Genomic DNA, 25,998 nt, shown 5'->3' on the forward strand with positions numbered 1-25,998 from the left:
CCTTACTACAATTTTCAAAGTCATGGAAGGGGTCCTAAAAGTGTGCTGCAGTCAGTCAATGGTATTCATTGAGCACTTAGTACATCCAGAGCACTGTACAAAGTGCTTGGGAGACTACAAAGCAACAGAATTAACAGACACAGTCCCTGCCCATAATGAGCTTACAGTCTAGAGGGGGAGGAACCTTATCTCTCTGCTCTCTTACTAAGCCTCTACACATTGCTCCTCTAATGCCACTGTGCCACGATCTCATCTATCTCACAGCTGACCTCTTGCCCACGTCCTGCCTCTGGCCTGGAACACCCTCCCTCTTCATATCTGACAATCACTCTCCCAACCTTCAAAACCTTATTGGAGGCACACCTCCTCCAAGAGGTCTTCCCCGACTAAGCCCTCATTTCCTCTTCTCCCACTCCCTTTGCATCACCCTTGCACCTTGATTTGCCTCTCTCTCACCACAGCACTATTGTACATACCTGTAATTTATTTATATTAATGTCTGTATCCCCCCCACCCCCAGACCGTAACCTTTTTATGGGCAGGGAATGTGTCTACCAGCTCTGTTATACTGTACTATCCCCAGCACTTAGTACAGTGCTCTGCTCACAGTAAGCACTCAATAAATATGATTGATTGATTTATAAATAATTTATACTCCTCACATCGTATAAATAATAAATGTGATTGATGATGATAATGATGATGAGTGCTCTGCTAATTGCCAGTTAAATGCTAAACTTAAGAGTTGATATAATTATATTTGGATGGATTTAAACTGGTGTCAACTGCAGAATAGTTTTTGCCTGAGACCTGAGGCCGATTTCTGCTAGGGCCCCTCTTCTCTACCTAGCCAGAGGATAGGAGGTTGGAGAGCAGGGAGGAGAAGCGGGGAGGAATTGAAGGGTTAAAGCTCAGGCAAGACATAACAGGGTACACTGAAGGTTTCACTACCACATGCTCTCCAAGTCCCAAAGATGGAAGTTTCTGCCTGGAACCAAGTAACTGGCTCTACTCTGAACCGTAAGCTCATCTCTAAACTGTAAACTCATCTAGATTGTAAACTCGTTGTGGGCAGGGGGTTTGTCTATTGTTATATTGTACTCTCCTAAGCGCTTAATACAGTGCTTTACACACAGTAAGCACTCAATAAATGCCATTGATTGATTCAAAACACTGGGTCTCTTCAATTCCTAAGCCATCTAAGCTTTCTTACTTTACAACATCGTCAGTATGGCCTAGTGGAAAGAGCATGGCCCTGGAAGTAAGAAGGTCATGGGTTCTAATCCCAGCTCTGTTACATGTCTGCTGTATAACCTTGGGCAAGTCACTTCGCTTCTCTGTGCCTCAGTTCCCTCATGTATAAAATGGGTATTGAGACGGTCCAAGTGCTTAGTACAGTGCTCTGCACACAGTAAGTGCTCAGTAACTGCAATCGAATGAATGAATGAGTATAATAGTGTAATAATAATAATAATAATTTTGGTATTTGTTAAGCGCTTACTATGTGCCAAGCACTGTTATAAGTGCTGGGGGAGATACATTGTGATCAGGTTGTCCCACATGGGGCTCACAGTCTTAATCCCTATTTTCCAGATGAGGTAACTGAGACACAGAGAAGTTAAATGACTTGCCCAAAGTCACACAGCGGCTAAGTGGCAGAGTTAGACATGTTCCCTGCACACAAAGAGCTCACAGTTTAGAGGAGGAGACAGATATTAAAATAAGTAAATTACAGATATATACACAAGATTAGTGAATAGAAATAATAATACTATTTATCGAATGCAATAAATGGTTCAAAGCACTTGAGAAGTTCAAAACCAGAGAAGTGGCACAATCCTCCCCATAAAGAGGTTACATTGTAATGGGGGAGACAGATATAAAACTATTTACGAAAAGAGTAATAAGTAATAACAAATAAGTGCTGGAGATGGCTGGGGTGAAGGTGTATGTGGGAGACAAATCAGGATATAACAGGTAGACCAGGATGGTGGCTATTTGGGTGGTGAGGAAGGGTTGAATCATTGAAATGTTGCAGAGGAATAACTGACAGGTCTGGGGGACAGACTGAAGTTATGTGGAGGTTGAAGTAGTAACAGTATTTATTAAGTGCTTCCTGTGTGCAGAGCATTGTAATAGGTGTTGGGAGGTGTAATAAGTGATGAGCTCAGTTTTGAACATTTTGAGTTTTAGGTAAGGTGGAAAAACCATGTGAAGAGATTCAGGAGGCAGGAGGGAATGCAGTTTTTTAGAGAAGGAAAATTATAGCCCTCAATAAATGCCATTGGTTAATCTAGTGAGGTAGGTCAATCTATCGGTAGTAGATTTTGGGCACTTAATCTGTGCAGGGCACTCTACTAAGTGCTCAGAAGACTACAATAGCATTAGTAGGTTGATCCTTCTACTCAAGGAGCTTACAATCTAGCTGGGAAGAAGATGCTAAAGCGGGAATCGATCATTTGGTATTTATTGAGTGTTTACTATGTGCAGAGCACTGTACTAAGCACTTGGGTGAGTACAATACAACACAATTAATGGACATGTTCCTGTGAATGAGCTTACAGTCTAGAGGGAGAGACAGACAATAATATAAATAAAAAGGTAAGCTATAGTATATAATTTAAGAATATATACATCCGTGGTGTGGGGTTGGGGGTGGAGGTTAATATCAAATGTCCAAGAGACACAGACCAAAATGCATAGATGCTGCAGAAGGGAGAGAGAGACAGGGAAAAGGGGACTTAATAGGGGAAGGCCTCTTGGAGGAGATGTGTCTGTAATCATGCTCTGAAGGTGGAGAGAGTGATGGTCTGTTGTATTTGGAGGGACAGGGAGTTCCAGGCAAGGGGGAAGATGTGGGAAAGGGGTTGTCAGTGAGACAGACAAGATTGGAGCACAGTGAGTAAACGGGTGCCAAATGAGTGGAGCGTCAAGCTGAGCTGTAGAAAGAGATCAGTAAGGTGAGGTAAGATGGGGCGAGGATGGGAAGCCACAGATTGTAAAAATATGGACATTAGTTATACATTGCCAGGGAGGAGGGTGAGTCCCCAATATCGTAAATGCCAGGAAAAGGCTGAAGTAGCAGTAAAGGAGTAAGTTAGAAATCTTCCACGTAGTAGGAGTTCAAGCCATTGGAGTGAATGGGCTTATCAAAGAAGTGTTTTGTAAAGCAAGAAGAAAATTGGACCGAGAACAGAATCTTGAGACACAGCCAATGGTTTGTGTGGGGAGGCATAGAAAGAGTTCATGAAAGACAGAGAAAGATTGACCAGAGTTGAGAAGAACCAGGAAATGTGTCAGTAAAAGCAAGGTAAGACAGTATTTCCAGAAGAAGGGAGCAGTCCATTGCATCAAAAACAGTGGAGAAGTCAAAGAGAACTAGGAGAGAGCAGAGTCCAGTACATTGGACCCAAGGAGGAAACAAGATGGCCTAGTGGAAAGAGCACAGGGCTGGGGTGTCAGAGGGCCTGCATTCTAATCCTGGTTCTGTCACTTGCCTGTTGTGTGACATTGGGCAAGTCACTTCACTTCTCTGGGCCTCAGATTCCTCATCTGTAAAATGGGGACTAAATACCTGTTCTCCCGCCTACTTAGACTGTGAGCCCAGTGTGGAACTGAGGCTGTGACCGATCCTCATGCACTGTGTCTACCCCAGTGCTTAGTACAGTGCTTGACACACAATGTGTTTAATAACTATCATTATGAAGATGGGCATGGGTGACCTCGGAGAGAGCAGGGCTTTTCTGTGTTTTCCCCATCTTCATTTTCTCCCACATGCCACCTCTCCCCATGAATCTCTGTTCTTTCTCCAGGACTGGTCTCTCTCTATTCAGGTCTTGTCTTCCTTCCTGACCACATCTCTCCCCACCCACGTCTGTGCCTTTTCACCCAACTCTTTCTCTTCCTGCCTGTCTCCGCCCACCCAGCCTCCTGTCAGCTTGTGGGCAGAGCAGGAGCTGTGAGCACATTTTCAGGGCAAACCAAAAAAAATTGTGTTTATAGAACTTGCTTCCTAGCAAAGTTTCCTACCCAGTAGCATAATCTCACCAAGACTTTTAGAGGACTCTCAGGCGTAAATGTGCAGTATTGATCATATTATAAGCAATAATGTAATAGGCAAGCCCGGGTGAGAGCAGCTTTTAAAAAAATTAGAGGGAAAAAAATTGCAGACAGCTCTGGAAACGCTCCACACTTTCCCTCGCCACAAGGCAATGTGATCTCCCCTTAGGCACCCGTATAATTCACAGAAACTGAAATGAACACATATAACATTAAGTCATTTAAAAACACTTCTCTCTGCACCCCTTTTAAAAACAGAACAAATGTGACCTGAAAGAGCTAATTAGGGGCAATAGCTGAATAAGTTCCAGTAATCAACAAAGTTTGTGCTGGCTACAAAATACGGTGTCTCCAAGCCAGCGGGCAGATAATATTAACCTCAACTTTAAAATGAGGAAAGCCTTTAGAACACTCTGAAAAGAGCCCTTTTATGTGGCCTTAGTTCCGCTTTTTAAAAATTTAGATCTCTAGTTACATGAAACTCAAGTAGCGCTGCATCTTTTGGAAAGGATAAAACTCCGAATATGGGAAACAGAATAGCAGGTCATTGCGGCTCCTGCACCTAGCTCTACTCCCTGGTAAACTTAGTGCTCACAAAGCGTTACCCTGGACACTGCAGCCTTTTGTCTGTTGAACAGAGGTAGCCCATGTAATGAGCAAAAGAGTGTCCTTCAGACTGTTCACTCTGTGGTCTCTCAGTTAACACTTATTGTGAAGTTCAGGGTCAACCTGCCAGGCATGATCTTGAAACCACTGGCTACTGGCCAATGAGCAGTATGGGCAGGGGTGAGTCAGAATGGAAGCCAAGGCCAGTCGTCTCTTCCCGGATCTACCGGTGGAAACACTCGGCTGAATCGCCTGTTTCAAACTGATGGATTTGCAGATATTTCTGGTCCAAATAGTTCCTTGCTGTCAGATGGACAACTGTAAGGTCTGTTGGTCTTGGGTCCCCCCTGAATCAGTCTCTTGGATGGGGTCTCGGTTCAGTCATTGGAAGATAACCTCCAGAGCTTAGAAAGCAGCATGAGCATAGCATCCTAGAACACTTGCAACTGCATTTCTGTGGGGATCTGGGAGTGTCATATTCTAGTCCTGTATTCTGTTGGCCAAGATAGTCCCAGCTAAGTTTCGTTGCCCAGAGTCTAGGCAAGGAACCCCAAACAACCCTGCACTTTGCCTAGCCCAGTGGACACTCATTAAATGTTGTACAATACAATGATATACTTAGATACACAGCATCATTTCACTGTCATTGGCATCTTCTTCCAGTAACACACACACACACACACACACACACACACACCATTATTGTCATCGTCATCGGTATCATCTTCAAAAATTTTGAACACCAGGGGGAAGAAACCAATGGAAATTAGTAGACTTTACCCTTGCCTGACTGCAAAGGAATAAATAGAAAAAAACCCTCAAATGCCTAGTTGAACCAATAATAACTTGGAAATAACTAAAAATAATAATTGTTACACTATTTGTTAAGCATTCACTATGTACCAAAGCACTGTGTTAAGTGCTGTTGTTGACAGATACAAGATAATCCAACCTGACCCTGTTGGGGCTCAAGGTTTGGGGAGCAGGTCTCATCCTTATTGGACAAACAAGGAAACAAACCCTGAGAGGTAAAGTAACTTGCCCAAGGCCACACAGCAGACCTGTGGCAGAGCTGGGATTAGAAGGTGAGTCTTCTAACTGCCAAGCCCATGCACTTCCCACTAGGCCACACTGCAAAGGAACATCAGCAAGGATTAATTCAAAGTCACCCAGTTCTAAAGGGCCATCTACCTGCCCTGGGCTCCTAAGGTTCAGATTTTCTCCCAGGAGAATAAAGGCCAGTTTATTCTTGGCAGTCCCTATGGTTGAGTGACGCATAAGTCTGCTTAGCAGAAATGGTTGGGGTGGGAAGAGGAAGTGGGTCGCTGGCTTCATTCAAGCAGGGTGCAAAACTGCATTATGTTAATAATATGTCTTAAACACCTACTACGTGAGAAGCAGCATGGCCTAGTGGGTGAAGCACAGACCTGGGAGTGAGAAGGACCTGGGTTTTAATCCCGGCTCTGCTGCTTCTCAGCTGTGTGACCTTGGGAAAGTCACTTCACTTCTCCGGGCCTCAATTACTTCTTCTGTAAAATGGGGATTAAGACCGTGAGCCCCATGTGGGACATGGACTTTGTCCAACCTGATTAGCTTGTATCTACCCCAGCACTTGGTACAGGGCCTGGAACATAGTAAGTACTTAACATATACCAAGAAAACAAATAAAGTAACCAAAAAAAACCCTGGGGTAGGTACAAGATAATCAGGTTGAACATAGTCCCTATCCCACAGTGTAAGTAAGAGGGACAGCAGGTATTGAATCCCCATTTTACAGATGAGGAAACTGGGCATCGAGAAGTCAAGTGACTTGCCCAAAGTCACACAGCAGGCAATCGGTAGAGCCAGGATTCGAATTCAGATCCTCTGATGCTCAGGCCCATGCTCTTTCCACTAGGCCAAGCTGGTTGTCAGTGAAATGACACTAGGAAGCCAGTCATAGTCATTTTCAAATCCTGCACATCATATCAAATTTCAGACTGTGACTACAAGACCAGACAGTGAGACATTTCCTCATTGGTGATATTTGTTTGCTTGTTTTTGTTTTCCCACCACTCTCCCTTTTCCTTTTTCCAGCCCCTTTACCCTGTGCCTACCAGAAAAACATCCCAACCGAGTTCTGACATTTAAGCCTCGCTTGGCTGTGAAACGCTTGTTATCCATCCACTGATCCATTCAAGTTTCTCTGCTTTTATTTTGAAATGTGCCTTGTTCAGAAGCTGTGGTCTAGCAGAGGCTTGTTACATATTTTTAAGCGTAATTTATTTACCCACGAAAACTCCGTTCAAATATAGCATCTGGTTTTCAGCAAGGTTCCTCTCCAGTGCTCAGATGTTTCCATCTGGGATTGTGATGCACAAAGCAGATGCAAAAGCCAACTTCAAACTGGGAGATCGGGAGCAGGAAATTAAACCTAAAAATTCCCAACAGCTCCACCCTTTCTTTTTGGGTTTTGGCAGGATGAAAGGATATTCCGGAGAACAATGGATCAACAACAGCCCTGTGGGATTTATTTCACAGGATCTGCCCCAGGATAAAGTGCAACCCTCTCAACGCCTCTGGAGGAGGTAAGGTGGGAGCAGACTCACAAAAAAATGGCCTGTGCCAGCAAGCAGAACTTCATCCTGCCATGCCCAGGAGATTCAATTCTGTCCTTTGCTGAATGCTGTGCTCGGTCACATACACCCTAAAGGTGTGGTTAGAGAGGAGTTGGGGAGAGGCCCAGGAGGAACTGGAAAGGGGCCAGTCTGGAATTTCGCACGACAGAGTCCTTATGGCTCCCTCACCTGTGAAAAACGCCTCCTTCCACCAGCCTCTGTCTGCACTCACCAAGTGCCTTTGAAGGGGTGAGAGGGAGAATTGGGTAGGGCAATGGAGGAAATCTGGAGCTTGGGCTGATCCGTGGCTCAGTGGAAAGAGCCCGGGCTGGGGACTCAGAGGTCATGGGTTCTAATCCCGACTCTGCCACTTGTCAGCTGTGTGACTTTGGGGCAAGTCCCTTCACTTCTCTGTGCCTCAGTTACCTCATCTGTAAAATGGGGATTAAGACTGTGAGCCCCACATGGGACAACCTGATCACCTTGTATTCCCCCCACCCCCGCCAGCGCTTAGAACAGTGCACATAGTAAGCGCTTAAAAAATACCATCATTATTATTATTATTATCCAGCTCCCTGCCCTGGCCTGGAACAGTTTAGCTCCATCTTTCCTTCATTGAATGAGAGAGCCACTTTCGCCCATCTCCAGCTCACTTTAGGGAAAGCAGAACAGTGAGGCCAGCCATGCAGCACATTCCTGGGAGTCAGAAGGACCTGGGCTCTAATCCTGACTCTTCCACCTGTCTGCTGTGTGATCTTGGGCAAGCCACTTAACTTCTCTGTGCGTCAATTACCTTATCTGTAACATAGGGATTAAGACTGTGAGCCCCATGGGGGACAGGGACTGTGTTCAACCTGATTATCCCAGCACTTAGAACAGTGCTTGACATAGTAAGCGCTTAACAGATACTATTATTATTTTTATTATTATTGGTGCCTTGGTGGAGGGGCAGCTCAGTAGCTCAGGGACCTTGTCCTTGGATAGAATGGATTATAAACTCCTCGAGGGCAGGGATCATGTCTACCAACTCTCCAAAGTGATTGCTACAGTGCCGTGCACACACTGAGTACTCAATATATACCCTTGATTGACTGATGAGGGTTTGTAAGATTCATAGGGAAGTGCAAAGGCTCCTTTTTTTCTTACTATTTGCTCCGAAGAGAGGATCCACAGAAAGGGATTGAGAAACAAGAGAAGATGGCAACAAAGCCAAATTACACGTAGCTAGAGATAAAGGGAAAAGGGAACGCCAAGAGAAGAAGTGGAATTTCCTGGAGATGTTGGCTCTCCTGGGGCAAGGAAGCTTGAGAGGATTCTGAACTAATCCCTTTGCAAACACTGAAGAAAAAATAATAGCCTAGAAAGTTTTCAGTTCTTAAACTAAGAGGTCATTCTTACTTTTTCTCTGGCCTGTCTCTAGCTAGCTAATTCTTCCTGTTTCTCATTCCTTCCTTCCCTTCTTTCCACTTCCCTATTCTCATCTTTTTTCATCTTTGGGATCCCCTTCCCACTCTAGGGCATTTGGCATTAGGTTGTGTGGATTTTTTTTAAGGTATTTGTTAAGCACTTACTGTGTGTAGGGCGCTTTACTAAACACTGGTGTAGACACAAATCATCGATCAATCAATTAGCCAATGGTATTTATTGAGCACTTACTAAGTGCAGACCACTGTACTTAGCGCTTGGAAGAATACAATACAGCAGAATTAGCAGACATATCCCCTGCCTAAAATGAGCTTAGAGTCTAGAGAGCTGGACACAGGTTAGATTGGCTAACAGGTTGGACACAGTCCATATCCCACATGGGACTCACAGTACTAATCCTCGTTATACAGATGAGGTAACTGAGGCACGAAAAAGTTAAGTGACTTGCCCAAGGTCACCCAGCAGACAAGTGGTGGAGCTGAAATTAGAACCCAAGTCCTTCTACCTCTTAGGCCTGTCCTATATCCACTAGGCCACGTTGTTTCTCAATTAAGAGATTAAGGAATTGGGTGAAATGGAAGAGTTGTGGGTGTGTTGAAGATAGGAACTCTAACCTGACCTTCAGGGTTAAAGTCATTCCTGGCTGGGAGGCTCATAGGCTCCCTCTCCACCCAAAGCCGGGTCCTGCCCAGGCTGGGCTCCTTCTTGAAAGTCTTGCTGGAATTTCTTGGGGTAGGGTGGAGAGTTTTTGAGATGGGAGAGCTCCTCCCCTGAATCTAATAGAACATCATTTCCCTAAAAGGCTCAGAAAGTGGATCTACCAAATCTCAACGTTTTAATTTCATTTTCTCCATCGGGTTTTGACTGAATCATCTCTTTTCAGTTCTTTCAAAAGTTCCCAAATAATGGTATTCATTAAGCGCTTACTATTTGTCAAGCATTGTTCTAAGCACTGGAGTAGATACAAGTTAATAAGGTTGTGTATAGTCCCTGTCTCACACAAGGCTCACAGTCTAAATCCCCAATTTGCAGATAAGGTAACTGATGCCCAGAGAAGTAAAGAGCCCAAGGTCACACAGCAGACAAGTGGCAGAGCTGAAATTCAAACTCAGGTCCTTCTGACTCCCAGGCGTGGCCTCTACCCACTTGGCCACGCTTCTTCCTGAGTGAAGCCAAGTGTCAAACAAAGAAACCCAGAGGTGAGTCATCACAAAACCACTGCAGTAGACAGACCAAACTGATGGTCAGCAGTCACCTGAGATGTTACTATGCTTGATCAAAGGCTTCACTAATCAATCAATCAACCAGTGGTATTTGTTGAGCAATTAGTATGTGCAGAGTCTGGTACTAAGTACTGGGGAGAGTACTATACAACAGAATTGGCAGAAACATTCCCTGCCCGTAATGAGCTTACAGTCTAGAGGGGAAGACAGACTTTAATATGAATAAATAAGTAATTTATAATACATAATTTAAAGATATCTACGTAAATGCTGAGGGGTTGGGGAGGGGGCAATTATCTTCTAGACTATGAGCCCGCTGTTGGGTAGGGACCATCTCTATGTGTTGCCGACTTGTACTTCCCAAGTACAGTGTTAGTACAGTGCTCTGCACACAGTAAGCACTCAATAAATACGATTGAATGAATGAATGAATTAAATGTCCAAAGGCCACAGATCCAAATGCATAGGCAACGCAGAAGGAAGAGTGAACCAGAGAAAAAAGGGCTTAATCAGGGAAGGCCTCTTGGAGGAGATGTGACCTTAATAATGCTAATAATAATAATAAAGATCAGGATACCAACATTGGCCAGTTTGAAAACAGACAAGAGTCTGGGCAAGGCAAATGCAAAAGTGTACCCAAAGTTTTTTTTAATGTGCAAGCAATGCAGAAGAATCCTGTATTGGTCTTTCAGGCCATACTTGCTTGGATAGAATGCTCCCTTTCTCTTTCTCTCTCTCTCTCTGTCTCTCTCTCTCCCTCTTGCTCTGCCCTCTCTCTCGCCCTCCCTCCCTCTCCAGAGGCACACACACACACACACACACACACACACACACACACACACACACACACAAACACAGATATAAAATCCTCAGAAGAGAAACATATAATCTCTGAGGTTACCCCCATGATTTTGATGTGGCTACAGAAATAAAATCAGATACCTGTACCTTTTACCTCACGCATTCCATGAGTGCATTATGTTTTGATGTCTTTTCAAACTGTCTGTCCTGTTCAACCCACATTTTCACTCTGTCACTAAATTCTGTTGGTTCTACCTTTACAACTTCACTAAAATCCACCCTTCCCTCTCCATCCAAATTACTACTTTTCTGATACAAGCACTTATCCTATTCCACTTTGACTACTGCTTCACTCTCCCTGCTGACCTCCCTGCCTCCAGTCTCTTCCACTTTGCTGCCCAAAAATATGTTTCCCCACTTCTCAAGAACCATCAGTGTTGCCCACTCACCTTCATTTCAAACAGAAACTCCATATCATTGGCTTTAAGTCACTTAATCACCCTGCCCCCTCATCATACCTCATTGATTTCTTACTACAACTCAGCACACTCACTTGACTCCCCTATCAACCTACTTACTTTACCTCTCTAGTCTATCTCATGACTGACCCCTTTCCCACATCCTTCCTCTGGCCTGGAACTCCCTCCCCCTTCATTCATTCATTTATTCAATCGTATTTATTGAGTGCTTACTGTGTGCAGAGCACTGTACTAAGCGCTTGGGAAGTATAAGTTGGCAACATATAGAGATGGTCCCTATCCAACAACGGGCTGACAGACCACCACTCTCCCCACCTTCAAAGTCTTACTAAAATCACATCTCCTCCAAGAGATCTTCAGTCAAGCAATCAATAAATCATTGGTATTTATTGAATGCTTACGGTGTGCAGAGCACAATAAGAACTTGGGAGAGTACCTTACACCAGAGTTGGTAGACATGTTCCCCACCTTCCCCAACTAAACCTCATTTCCCTTACTCCCTCTCCCTTCTGCATCACCTTTCCCCTTGGATCTGTATCCTTTAAGCACTTGATATTCACCCCACCCTCAGCCCCACAGCACTTATGTACATGTCCATAATTTAATTTAATTTCTGTCTCCCCTCCAGACTGTAAACTCCTTGTAGACAGGGACCATGTCTACCAGCTATGTTATACTGTACTCTTTCCAACGTTTAGCTCAGAGCTTTGCACAAAGTAAGCACTCAATACATAGGATTGATTTATTAGTTCATTGTTCATCGCCTCTGCGCAGATAACCTGCCTTGGTTTACAAGTCTTTGGCCCTGACTGGTAGCATTTTGTTTACAATGCAAACAGTCCCATTAACTTATGGGTCAATATAAATATTGTCTTTTTTGCTCAAAGGGCATCATCATCATCATCATCATCAGTGATCTAAATCTGAATGAGTGGTTTAGCCTGTAAAACCATCCCATGACCAATAATCCTTTCTAACCTGTATGCACACAATCCCTATTCTTTGGTTTGTGGTTTCAGCTATTTGCAAACTTGGGTGATGTTTTAACTTCAGTCTCTTAGATTTGGCATTCTTTCTCATCCCTTTGGGACTTCCTACCATAATTGTTTCCAAAAAACCCACAGACACATTATGATGTTTGAAACTGTTCTTCCAGGCACCTTCAAAATGTACCAAGCCCACTGTTCTTGCCATAGTACTATTTCAGCTCATGAAATTAGTTATTATTATTATATTATTATTAATATTTTTATATTTGCTAAGCAGTTACTATGTGTCAAGCACTACTCTAAGCCCTGGCTGGGGTAGATACAAGGTAATCAGGACAAACACAGTCCCTGTCCCACACGGGGCACCCAGTCTTTCAGAAGGTGAACAGGCAATGAATCCCCAATTTACAAATGAGGAAACTGAGGCACAGAGAAGTTGTGACTTTTTTTAATTGCATTTGTTAAATGCTTATTATGTAACAGGCACTGTACTAAGTGTTGGAATAGATACAAGCTTATCAGTTTGGACACACCCTGTCCCACATAGAGTTCACAGTCCCAATCTCCATTTTACAGAGGAGGCAACTGAGGCACAAAGAAGCTAAGTGAATTGCCCAAGGACACACAGCCAACTAGTGGTGGAACCATGATTAGAACCCAGGTCCTCTAACTTCCAGACCTGTGCTCTTTCTATTAAGCCATGCTGCTTCTTGTGCAAAGGAATTAGTGCATAAGTACCGGGGAATGTAAGACATGAAAAGAAGGACTATAGTTGTTTGTCAGTACACTGCCAGATGTGGTGAAGTGGTTTATTCCTTTCATGGCTCAGGCACAGAAATAAGAGGTTTTGTTGGAAGGACTTTGTAGCATGGTAGCAACAGGATCCAATTTTTGAGAACTAAAATATCTACCTTCAAAGCTCTGGGTCCCACAAGTATTCGCTTTGGCACAAATCTATTTAATCCAAAGTAGCTGATCTATGAATAGTAAGGCAAGACAGCATAGGGAATCAGGGGTGAAAAAGCAGAGAAAGGAGTTAAAAGTAGAAAAAAGGAGATCACAAGAGATAGAAATCAGTAAAGGGCACGGAAAAGATTGATGCCTAGAGGAAGAACGTGACTGTTTTAAGAGCAGCTTCAAGCTTCATCAGTTTTCTCCAGCAATTTCAGAGGGTTTTTTTCTCCACTTATATTTGTATCAAAACTGGACTTTCAGAGGTCAGAGTTCTTTTACTGTGACCTAGAAATCTAGGCGAGGACTGAAGAACCAATGTGCTAAAGACACCATTAGAAAGTGAAGTTCAGTTTTATAAGGACATCAAAATAGCAGATCGCTTAGTCTTGAATGACAAAGCTGCTTTAGAAAATGAAGTTGGAAGAATTGGCCCTCTAGACTGTAAGCTCGTTGTGGGCAGGGAGTGGGTCTGTTTATTATTATACTATACTCTCCCCAGCTATGCACACAGTAACCACTCAATAAATGCAATTGATTGACTGACTATCAGATGCTGAGATACAACCAGATCATTATCTATCTCTGATCACCAGAATAAACACACAGACTCACACAGTAACACCACAATGTAGATTTTGTTTCTCCAAAAGACTGCAGGGGATGCCTCTCCGTTTTGGTAGGCACAATTGCCGTGCTGTTTAGATATTCAGCAGGAGTAATAATAATAATAAAGATAATAATGATGATGGTATTTGTTAAATGCTTACTATTTGCCAGACACTGTACTAAGCGCTGGGGTGGTTATTAGCAAGTCAAGTTGCACATAGTAAACATTCAATAAATACGATTGAGTGAATGAATGAATGAATGAATCGGACACAGTCCCTGTCCCATGTGGGGCTCACAGTCTCAATCCCCATTTTACAGATGAGGTAACTGAGGTACAGAGAAGTGAAGTGTCTTGCCCAGTGTCACACAGCAGGGAAGTGGCAGAACCAGGATTAGTACCTTCTGATTCCCAGGTCCATGCTCTATCCTGGAATAATAGTATTTAGTAGGCTCTTACTGTGTGCAGAGCACTGTACTAAGTTCTGGGAAAGAAAACCCAGGTGGGAATTAGACACGGTCCCTTGTCCCTCCGGGGGTCACAATCTAAAAATGCAAAGGGAGAGAGGGGACTGGTGACAGGCACAGGAGGAAGGAAGCAAATTCATTCATTCCATTGTATTTATCGAATACTTACTGTGTGCAGAGCACTATATTAAGAGCTTGCTGAGTACAATATCAGAATAAACAGACACATTCTCAGCCCACACGTCACTAAAACAACATAGAGACAAAACCAGACATCAGTAGGGTATTGTGACTACAGGAGCAGAATTTAATTTTCTTGTGGAACCTTGTCAGGAAAGGGTGATTTTTTTCTTCAGTTCATTTTCATCTTGACCCCTTGACCTAGAAGCAATTTCAGCCTCTCTGTGTGACACCTCCCACCACCTTAGAACTCTTGGTCTCCCGGGTAAGGTGGAGGTTCCCTAACAGAGCTGGCACTGGGAGTTGAGGGAGTTGTCCCAAGGGGTAAGGGCTCATCAGGATTTTCCTACAGCAGCTGCAGGGGATGCATAAATGGCTCAAGGAGATGAACTTGATGAGGGACCTGCAACATTTTCAAGCAGAAGAGCCCAACAAAATGAAATCTTTGAGTGGTTGGTGCGCAAAAAGCCAATCAAGACCATTTAAACTGAATTTGGGGGGGGGGGGGGCGGAGGAGAGGAGGAAATAAAAAGTGTGGGAAAGGAGAGAGGAAGAAAGAGAGAGGGAAAAAAAGGTGAAAGGGAGAAAAAGAAGGAACAAATTCATTCCTGGTTCATTTGGGAAGAGGTGGGCAGTGGGAAGCTGCCCGAGTGGCAAAGCAGTGTGTCTGATGTTGGCACCTCTCTCTCTCCATCCTCCTCCTCTTATGTCACCAATAAGGCTAAAGACTTGGACCCCTGGGGAGGGAGAACAGGGGAGACACTGTTTCTTTCAATAGACACACAGATGGACCATATAACTTGGCACAGGGGCAGATAATGCCTCCAGCCCATTGCCCAGAGAGCAGCAACTTAACTCTCATGGTGGGTCAGGGTTTCCCTTCCCTGCTTGGCTTGGGTAGTCTACCTCCCCTGCCACTGCTGCTAGAGTGGTTGCTAGTGGGGGAAAGAAAGGAGCAAGAGCCATTCCTACTTGCCTTGCCATCTGGTAAGATTGACAAGAACCTCACTGGTCCCCTGGTCTAGATGATCCCTTGATATTCTCCTCTTTCTTCCATTTCCACCATTCCATCATTCTTCCCAAATAGTATTTTTTAAGTACCTACTACAAGCACTGCTCTAGAATTTCAGGTTTTGTGAAAAGTTCCTCTCTCTGTCAATGTTCAGAGCAGACTAGGGTGCTATTTATTTATATTAATGTCTGTCTCCCCCTCTAGGCTGTGTGTTGTGGGCAGGGAACGTGTCTGTTATATTGTTTTATTGTACTCTCCCAAGCACTTAGTACAGTGTTCTGCACACAGTAAGTGCTCAATAAGTACAGTTGACTGACTGACTGTCTATATGGGCATCCTTTTTTCCCAGTAAATCCCTATCCAGCCTTGCTAGAAGGTCAAATGCAATTCATTTATTTATATTAATGTTTGTCTCCCGCTCTAGGCTGCAAGCTCACTGTGGGCAGCAAATGTGTCCATTATTGTTATATTGTACTGTCCCAAGTTGTGTCCACACTAAGCGCTCAATAAATATGGTTGATGGACTGACTGACTGAAATGTCATATTCCCTAGGGTTCCTGAGTTGGACATGTGGTTTGCCCAGTTCCACCACACCTAGTGATGGGCGATATTCAACATCAAGTTTCAAGACAGGGTCACAAGCAGTGAGATCCTGGAACGTAGTCAGATCTCAGTGTAGCTATACTTTTCAAAACATACCTTCTCTGGGTGAGAGAAAGAAGAGAATGGTCGATCAATCAATCCGTCAATCATTAGTGTTTACTGAACTCTTACTGCAGAGAGCAGCACAATGCAAAAATGTCACAAAAATGACCACGTTGTGAAATGGTTTGTCAGTAACACCTCAGTCTTCTTAGCCCCTATGCACACACAGATGAAATCTCATTGGTAGTAACATGATCTACAGATGGCAGAACTGCTCTATAAAACTCATAAATCAACTAGCCCTGAAAATTCATCCTTGATCAGCTCCTTTATACTGCTATGTCACCGAGTCAATCCCACTTTAAAATATTTTATATTTTATTTTTGAATGTGTATACTTTCAAGTAAGGGCAAGTCCCTTAACTTCTCTGGGTCTCATTTACCTCATCTGTAAAATGGGGATTAAGACTGTGAGCCCCATGTGGGACAGGGACTGTGTGTAATCTGATTAACCTGTATCTACTCTAGTGCTTAGAACAGTGCTTGGCACATAGTAAGCACTTAACAAGTACCATAATTATTATTATTATTATTGTTACCTTTGAATGTCCAAGACTGAACTCCTTATCTTCCCTCCCAAATGCCCTCCCTCCACACATCCGCCAAGCTAGCTCTCTTCCTCCCTTCAAAGCCCTACTGAGAGCTCACCTCCTCCAGGAGGCCTTCCCAGATTGAGACCCCTTTTTCCTCTCTTCCTTCCCCTCCCCACAGCACTTGTATATATTTGTACAGATTTATTACTCTGCTGCCTGCAATATCTTTGTACAGAAATGCTCTGGGCATGTCACTCCCCTCCTCAAAAATCTCCAGTGGCTGCCTGTCAACCTACGAATCAAGCAAAAACTCCTCATTCTCTGCTTCAAGGCTGTCCATCACCTCGCCCCCTCCTACCTCACCTCCCTTCTCTCTTTCTACAGCCCAGCCCTCACCCTCCGCTCCTCTGCCACTAACCTCCTCACTTGTGCCTCATTATCACCTGTCCCGCCATCGACCCCCGGCCCACGTCCTTCCCCTGGCCTGAAATGCCCTCCCTCCACACATCCACCAAGCTAGCTCTCTTCCTCCCTTCAAAGCCCTACTGAGAGCTCACCTCCTCCTGGAGGCCTTCCCAGACTGAACCCTCTTTTTTCTCTCCTCCTCCCCATCCCCCCTGCCCTACCTCCTTCCCCTCCCCACAGCACCTGTATATATGTTTGTACAGACTTATTACTCTATTTATTTTGCTTGCATATATTTACTATTCTATTTATTTTGTTAATGATGTGCATATAGCTACAATTCTATTTGTTCTGATGATTTTGACACCTGTCTACTTGTTTTGTCGTCTGTCTCCCCATTCTAGACTATGATCCCGTTGTTGGGTAGGGACCATCTCTATATGTTGACGATTCGTACTTCCCAAGCGCTTAGTACAGTGCTTTGCACACAGTAAGCGCTCAATAAATACGATTGAATGAATGAATGAATGAATGCTTCTTCAGACGAATGGTTTTTCTGAAGTTTCTGCTTCTCTAGACAGATAGTTTCTGGTTGTTTCCCCAACTCAGCAGAGGGCAGCCATCCATTCACACGTGGTGAGTCTCTTTACAGAACTGTGCCCTAGCTGTATCGGAAACCCAGGGCTCCTAGTGAGTACCGACGGCTAATTGGTATTGCCAGAATTTGAATCAGATGGAGGAGCAGATGCCATGGCGGCTGTAGTCACTTGGAGTGGAAAGAGGAGAAAGACTCAAGACTGTCGATCCAGATTACTCTGCCTGGCCCTTAGAGAGCCAGGGCCTGGTGACTCCCTACCCCAGCACTTCCATCAAGGGACTATTGCGCCTCTGTTTCCTTGTTTTCGTAGGCAGCTGTAAACAGACTGTGAAGGTAGAGGGGGGGAAACTGCTCTCCCAGGGAGTGTTCAGCTTCAGCCTGCTGCTGCTGCTGCTGCTGTTGTAGCACTGAATGGGCCTGGGGGAACTTATTCTCAGATCAATTATCAGTCAGTGGGAAAAATGGGTTCGGTAGGCAGAACCTCACCTCGCGGGCACTTTGGGAACACAGCTGTTGTATAGAGAGGGATTCCAGCATACAAGTTTACCCTGCTACCCAGCTTAGACAATTAATTTCCCCTGTCCCCAAAGCCTTATTGAAGACATACATCCTCCAAGAGGCCTTCCCTGAGTAAGCCCTCTTTTCCTTTTCTTCAACTCCCTTCTGCATCACCCTGACTTCCTCCCTTTATTCACCCCCACTCCCAGCCCCACAGCATTTATGAACATGACCATAATTTATATATTTATATAAATGTCTTTCTCCTCCATTAGACTGTAAGCTCCTTCTGGGAAGGAAATTTGTGTTATATTCTTATAATCTACTCTCCCAGGTGCTTAGAACAGTGCTCTGCACACAGTAAGCACTCAGTAAATACGATTAACTGACTGACTGACAGCACTGTTGTTCCTCAACCAAAAATCCACCCCCAGGCAACCTAACTTACCCTTTCATTCATTCATTCATTCAATTGTATTTATTGAGCGCTTACTGTGTGCAGAGCACTTGTACTAAGTGCTTAGAAAGTATAATTTGACAACAGAAAGAGATAATCCCTACCCAACAATGGGATCACAGTCTAGAAGGTGGGAGACAGACAACAAAACAGAACAAGTAGAGCGGCACCAATTGCATCAAAATAGATAAATAGAATTATAGATATATACACATCATTAATAAAATACATAGAATAATAAATATGTATATGTATACACAAGTGCTGTGGGGCAGGGAGGGGGGCAGAGCAGAAGGAGGGAGTAGGGATGATGGGGAGGGGAGGAGGAGCAGAGGAAAAGGGGGGTTCAGCCTGGGAAGGCCTCCTGGATGAGGTGAGCTTTCAGTAGGGCCCCCAACACATCCCAAATAGTTCATCCCAATAAATACAAATCACTATACACAATCATTAAATCCATAATAATTAATAATCATGGTATTTGTTGAGTGCCTACTATGTACCAAGCACTGTGCTAAACTCTGGGAAGGTACAAGATAGTCAGATCCCTTGGGCAAGTCACTTAACTTCTCTGAGCCTCAGTTACCTCATCTGTAAAATGGGGTTTAAGACTGTGAGCCCCACGTGGGACAACCTGATCACTTTGCATCCCCCCCCAGCGCTCAAAACAGTGCTATGCACATAGTAAGCGCTTAACAAATGCCAACATTATTATTATTATTATTATTATTATTATTATTATTACCCCACTTTGGGCTCACATTTTAAGTAAGACAGAGACCAGGTATTGAATCTCCATTTTGCAGACGAGGGAACTGACACACAGAGAAGTTAAATGACTTTCCCAAGGTCACACAGCGTGGCCTAGTGGAAAGAGCATGAGTCTGGGAGTCAGAGGACCTGGGTTCTAATTCCAGCTCCACCAGTCATCTTCTCTGTGACCTGGGGCAAGTGACTTAACTTCTCTGTGACTCAGTCACCTCATCTGTACGGTGAGGATTAAGACTGTGAACGCTCTGTGGGACAGGGAATGATAGATATGGGAATGAGTCAATTCTTGACTTGGATGACACTTTCCCCTGAATGGAATCATTTAGTAATCAATCAATGCTATTGATTGAACATCTACAGTGTAGAGCACTGTACTAAGCAGTTGGAAGAATTCAATAGACTTAGAAGATACAATTCTTATCCTCAAGAAGCTTATGGTCTACAAGCTCCCTGTGGGCAAGGGACCATGTCACAAACTCCATTGTACTGTAATCTCCCACACACAGTACAATGCTTACTGTGTGAAGAGTATAAATTGTTTATCAATCAATTCGATTTATTGAGTGCTTACTGTGTGCAAAGCACTTCGGAGAGTACAATATAATGGAGTTGGTAGACACAGTCCTTGCCCACAAGAAGCTTGAAGTTCAGATGGGGAGACAGAGGTTAAAATACAGACTGTGAGCCCACTGTTGGGTAGGGACTGTCTCTATATGTTGCCAACTTGTACTTCCCAAGTTCTTAGTACAGTGCTCTGCACACAGTAAGCGCTCAATAAATATGATTGATTGATTGATTGATTACGGAGATGTACATAATTTCTGAAGGGTTGAGGGTGGGGTGAATAAAGGGTACAAATCCAAGTGCTCCCCCCTTCTAGACTGTGAGCCCATTGTTGGGTAGGGACAGTCTCTATATGTTGCCAAATTGTACTTTCCAAGCGCTTAGTACAGTGCTCTGCACAAAGTAAGTGCTCAATAAATACGATTGAATGAATGAAAGAATAAGGGAGTGAGAGAAGAGGAACAGAATTGGCAGACAAGTTCCCTGCCCACAAGGAGTTTAAAGTCTATAGAGGGGCTTAGCATTCAGGACTGAATGGCACCAAGAAATCCAGGAACACCTGGGAAGTAGTTTGCAGCTCAGAGTGTTAACTGATGTATAAAATAGGGCCTCACTGGGAAATGGCATCATTTCTGCAGCACAGTCGTAAAGACAGGCAGTTCCACTCTTTCACTTCCCCCTCAAGGACAAGGAAGCTTATTAGCACCTGAATAAACCTTCTCAATCAATTTCCCTCACTAATATTTAACTTCAGTTATCAAAACTGTGTGCCATTGGAAAATGAGCTGTTTGGTGTTGGCACGTTTAACTGCAGGAAGATAAATTCCTGTTATTTACAAAAAGCTGGACTTTGCAAAATGAAATACTTCCACTATTTGCAGCCAACATGGAGTTGATTTTGCTCACACCTCAGGAAACTCCCAGGAGTGATTTTATTTTATTTTATTTGCCAAATTGGGAAGTGTTATTTTTTTCCCAACTTACACCCATTTTATTTTTGTACATTGGGAGATTTGAGCAACAAATTAGCATTTTTAAAATGACTAAAATAGCATTTTATGTTCAGTTTACTTTTCACCAACCATTTTTTTCTAATTCTGGATTGAATTTAATAGGAAGTGGGGATATAGTCTGATGTCATCAAAACCACCACCTAAAGAATCAGTTTAGACGTCTACCTGGGTGTTTATTTGTAGAAACAGTACCTAAAAAACTACAATTTATAGTCATCCCATCTGAGAGTTGGTCACTCCCATCAATTTCAAGCTCAGAGCCAATGTTTCTGCACTTATTATTATGGTGGAATTTGTTAAGCACTTACTATGTGCCAAACACTCAAGAAGCAGCATGTCCTAGTTGATAGAGTACTGGCCTTGGAGTCAGGAGGCCCTAGATTCTAATCCCAGCTCCACCACCTCTCCACTGTGTGACTTTGGTCATCACTTAGCTTCTCTGTGCCTCAGTTAACTCATCTGTAAAATGGGGATTAAGATTGTGAGCCCCATGTGGAACATGGACTATGTGCAGTCTGATTAACTTAGATCTACCCCAGCACTTAGTAGAGAGTCTGGCACATAGTAAGGACTTAACAAATGCCATTAAAAAAAAGTACTGTACTCAGCACTGGGTTAGGTCCCACATGCAGATCATAGTCTAAGTAAGAGGGAGAAAAAGTACTTCATCTCCATTTCATTGAGTCCCAGAGATGTTAACTATCTTGTCCAAGGTCACACAGCCAAGTGGCAGTGGCTGGATTAGAACTCAGGTCCACTGACTGCCAGGACCATGCTCTTTCCACTAGGCCAACCTGCTTCTCTTGTTATCTTGTTCTCTTGCTCTCTTGTTATCTTCTAGACTGTGAGCCCACTGTTGGGTAGGGACTGTCTTTATATGTTACCAGCTTGTACTTCCCAAGTGCTTAGTACAGTGCTCTGCACATAGTAAGTGCTCAATAAATATGATTGATTGATTGATTGATTATCTAAGAAACATTTCCTGTTTCTCCAGACCACTCTGACCTCTGATGTTCATTCATTCATTCAATAGTATTTACTGAGCGCTTATTGTGTGCAAAGCACTATAAGTGCTTGGGAAAGTACAGTATAACAACAGGCACATTCCTGCCCACAAGGAGTTCCCAGCCTGATGTCTGAGCCTGTCTGGGGTTCATGTTCTCATTTGGCTCTGAGCACTTGATACCCACTCCATGAGTTTTTTATGGTATTTGTTAAGCGCTTACTATTTGCCAGACACTTTACTATACACTGGGGTAGATACAAGTTCATCAGGTCGGACACAGTCCCTGTCCCACATGGGACATCCAGTCTTAATCCCCATTTTACACGTGAGGTAACTGAGGCACAGAAAAGTTAAATGATTTATTTGAGGTCATACAGCAGACAAGTGGCAGAGCCTAGATTTGCTTCCTCTGGAATGCAAGCAGAGAGGTCCCTGACCACCTCCTTCCAGGATGGAGTCTCAACCCCCTGTTTCAAAACCCCTCCAAATTCCTACCAGTTTTGGGGGTTGAGTTAAGACTTGTCAATCAACCAATGCTATTCTTAAGTGACTACTGTGTACAGCACACTGTACTAAGCAATAGAAGCCAAAGACCATGATCTCTGTCCTCAAGGAGCTTGCAATTTAATGTCCCCTAATAATCTTCAGCTTCTCCTTCACTCACCCCTCTCCAAGCCACTCTCTCCCCTCCAGGGGGCTATTCTCCTCTCTGATCACCTCCAGGACCCTCTTCGCTCTTCCGATCAATGAAGAAGGAGGAATAAAGTGCAAAGAGAAAGGAATGAAAGACTTTGAGACTGTAAGCTCCTTGTGGGCAGGGATCATGTCTACAAAACTCTTGCATTGTACAGTAGTCTACATGCAGTAAGCATGCCAAAAATGCCACTGATTTCTTGATTGATGAGATTCAGTTTTACTGATTTATGGTTCAACCTCTCCCTAAAGTAAGATTGTATTTAATTGCAACAGGAGAAAATGTCACAGGAACAGAAACAGAGAGCATTTTTTGTAAAGGGATAATTACTCTGGGAGGGGAGTGTTTTTGTTTTTTTGAAAGTACCTCTTCCTCGGGAAAAGAAGGGAGTAATTCACCAATAGTCTTTGGCCTAGTCACTGATCATTTGACTTTGTGCCTTCTAAATGTTATTAATACTGTACATCACTGTAACAGCAACATAGGTGATAATTTGGGATGTTTGAGCACTTTAGTATATTTAATGGTTCTTTAATGGGCTGAATCAGTCAGTGCACCTAACTTTTATTCAGAATATAAATTAGGCATTGGAGAGAAGAGTCCTCAATACATATTTTATTGGCTGATGTGTTACTTTACATTTGAAAAATATCTTGACTCTCCCCAGATTAACTTGGAAATTTCACACTAATCTGTGCACAATGAAAAGAAAGAATAATTCTGGGGACACTGGGAGTTGTTAGATTCCTCCATGTACAGAGGGGCATATTAATGAGGTAAAAACTGCCTCAGGGAAGAGCTGAATCATTGCAGAATATAGTTCTTCTGTACTCTCCCAAGTGCTTAGTACAGTGCTCTGCACACAGTAAATGCTCATTTGATTTTATTTTGTGGCTTACTATTTTTTTCTTCTATTTGAGTTTTTAATTTCTGTTTTGAGTGACACTCAGTATACAAGCATCTTGTGAAGGCAGTCACACAGTACGCCTCCTATAAACTTCATCTCCACAACATTTAAGGGCTCACCGTAAGATCCGGGATTCTTCTAGCATAACCTAGTAGCCTACTTAAGGCCTACTTGGAATAATGTAAAAGTGGTCAGTAGAGTAGGTTTAAATACAAAGAGGAAAAATCAATGGCCTTGGAATTTCTGGACAAAGAATATGCTCAACAGACTTCATGCTGATTTTAGCAGAAAACTCCTGCAGCCAGGGTAATGGGAAGACCCGCTAGTTTGGTAAAGCCTAGATTGAACACCTACGTCTCACACTGAAGTTCACTAGAAGTAGCAGAGTTTAATGGAAAGAATAAAATCTTTGGATCAAGGAGATCCACTAGATTATACTCTTCTGGAGGGAAGGGGTGGTGTCTACTTACGTGATTGTATTTTCCCAAGTTAGTCAGTCAGGCAATCATATTTCATTCATTCATTCATTCAATCATATTTATTGAGTGCTTACTGTGTGCAGAGCACTGTATAAAGATTTTGGGAGAGTACAATATGACAATAAACAGACACATTCTCTGGCCACATTGAGCTTACAGTCTAGGAGGGGGAAGACAGACATTAATATAAATAAATATATTACAATATGTACATAAGTGCTGTGGTGCTGGGTAGGGGATGGATAAAGGGAGCAAGTCAGGATGATGCGGAAGAGAGTGGGAAAAGAGTCAGAGAAGGGCTCTTTGAGGAGAAATGCCTTCAATAAGTCTTTGAAGGGTGGGAGAGTCATTGTCTGTCTGAAATGAGGGCGTTTCAGGACAGTCAGGATGTGAGCAAGTGGTCAGTGGCGAGTGCTTAGTACAATGCCCTGCACATAGTAAATGTTCAATGAATACCATTGACTGATTGATCTGGATTCAAGTTCCTGCTCTATGACTACCTGCCGCATGCCCTTTGGCTACTTGACTTTATCTTTTTGAACCTCAATACCTCATCTGATAGCTGTTCTTATGAACTGTCCTAATCACAGGGCTTGAAGGGAACCCATGAAATCACAACAGAATACCCTCCTTATCTATACACTCGCCAATGCCGGGAATTTGCCCATTGTCTCATTGTGCCAGGATGAAGGCTCCAATGCTAGACTGCCCTGTCTCAATCTCTCCCACTATAACTAGAGGAGGTGCAAGGAGGAAACACACCATGTTCAAAAAAACTCAACTGGAAATTCTTGTTCAGTCATTTAACCAGAATCCTTATCCTGGTATCCGAGAACATCTAGCTTCCCTCATTAAGATTCCTGAGTGTGGTTTCAGAACCAAAGAGCCAGGCAACTGGGTCAAAAGAAAAAACTGGAAGTGGTAGCCACCTCAAAGCAAATCCACATCCAGAGGCAGCCTCAGTTGATTGCGGATGGGCAAGGCCTGCAGGCTGCCGCTCCTGCCTTCTCCTCTGACGCAGGCATCTTTCTGCAGCGTGCGGCTCAACCCATCTTGGGCGACATGTTTCTCGGGCCCAGGCCGGGAACCTCCCCAGCTAGCCTGGGTGGCCCAGGGACTGATGGAATGGAAATAGAAACTCCTGCCGATTCAGGTTTCCTGACTCTGGAAGCTTTCCAGTCCTGTCTGGGTAACAGTGGGAGCCCAGCACCTACTCAGCTTTCACTGGCAACCATGCAACGGCAGCCCTGCTACCAGTGAACCCCGTATGGAAACCAGCCCACCATTCCCACTCTGTATCCCAGCAGGGCGGATCTGCAGGAGGATGGGCAGTGGCGATGGGAGCTCTCCCAACAATACCAACAGCGGCCTAAGTCTCCCCAGCTAGAGGAATTCCCGCCCCAACAACCACAGCCGGATCAGTATCAGCCTCAGTCTCATCAAGCCCACCACCCTCAGCAGCCCCAGTGGCCACAACCCCCGCACCTGCAGACCCAACCCTTGCATTCACTCTTTACCCAAGACCAGGCCGTTTCCCCGGTCGGTCAGAATGCTGAGTCTCCAGATATGAAAAATCTGCAGCTTCATTTTCTGGACAATTTGTTTGACAATGAAGAGCTTCCCTTTTCAGAAATGAACCACGAGGTCCTGACTCTAGGTTTTGAGGTTGGAAATCACAATGAAACTAACTCAGAGATCAGTATATCCTTTTAGAGGTTTAGTCTTTTGCGTGGTTGGTTTTCGACGAGGTGTTGGGGACTCTAAGATGTGAAGAAGCCCATGGCAAGGGACTGAAAGCCCCCAAAGCCATTTGGGCTGCACTTCTTGTCTCAGTTGTCCCATGATTCTGACTGGAACTGACAGTTTTTGATCGGACGAACATCTACCCTCTAGACTGTAAGCTCATTGTGGGCAGGAAATGCCATTTTTTATTGTTGTATTGTACTTTTCCAAGCACTTAGTACAGTGCTG

General features: G+C 43.8%; 1 pseudogene; it reads left to right on the forward strand.

Annotated features, from left to right (window-relative positions):
* Positions 1 to 24,739: 24,739 nt before the first annotated feature.
* Positions 24,740 to 25,740, forward strand: LOC119933003 (annotated as a pseudogene).
* The last annotated feature ends 258 nt before the right edge of the window (positions 25,741 to 25,998 follow it).

Source organism: Tachyglossus aculeatus, chromosome 10 (assembly GCF_015852505.1).
Source record: "Tachyglossus aculeatus isolate mTacAcu1 chromosome 10, mTacAcu1.pri, whole genome shotgun sequence".
NCBI lineage: Eukaryota > Metazoa > Chordata > Mammalia > Monotremata > Tachyglossidae > Tachyglossus > Tachyglossus aculeatus.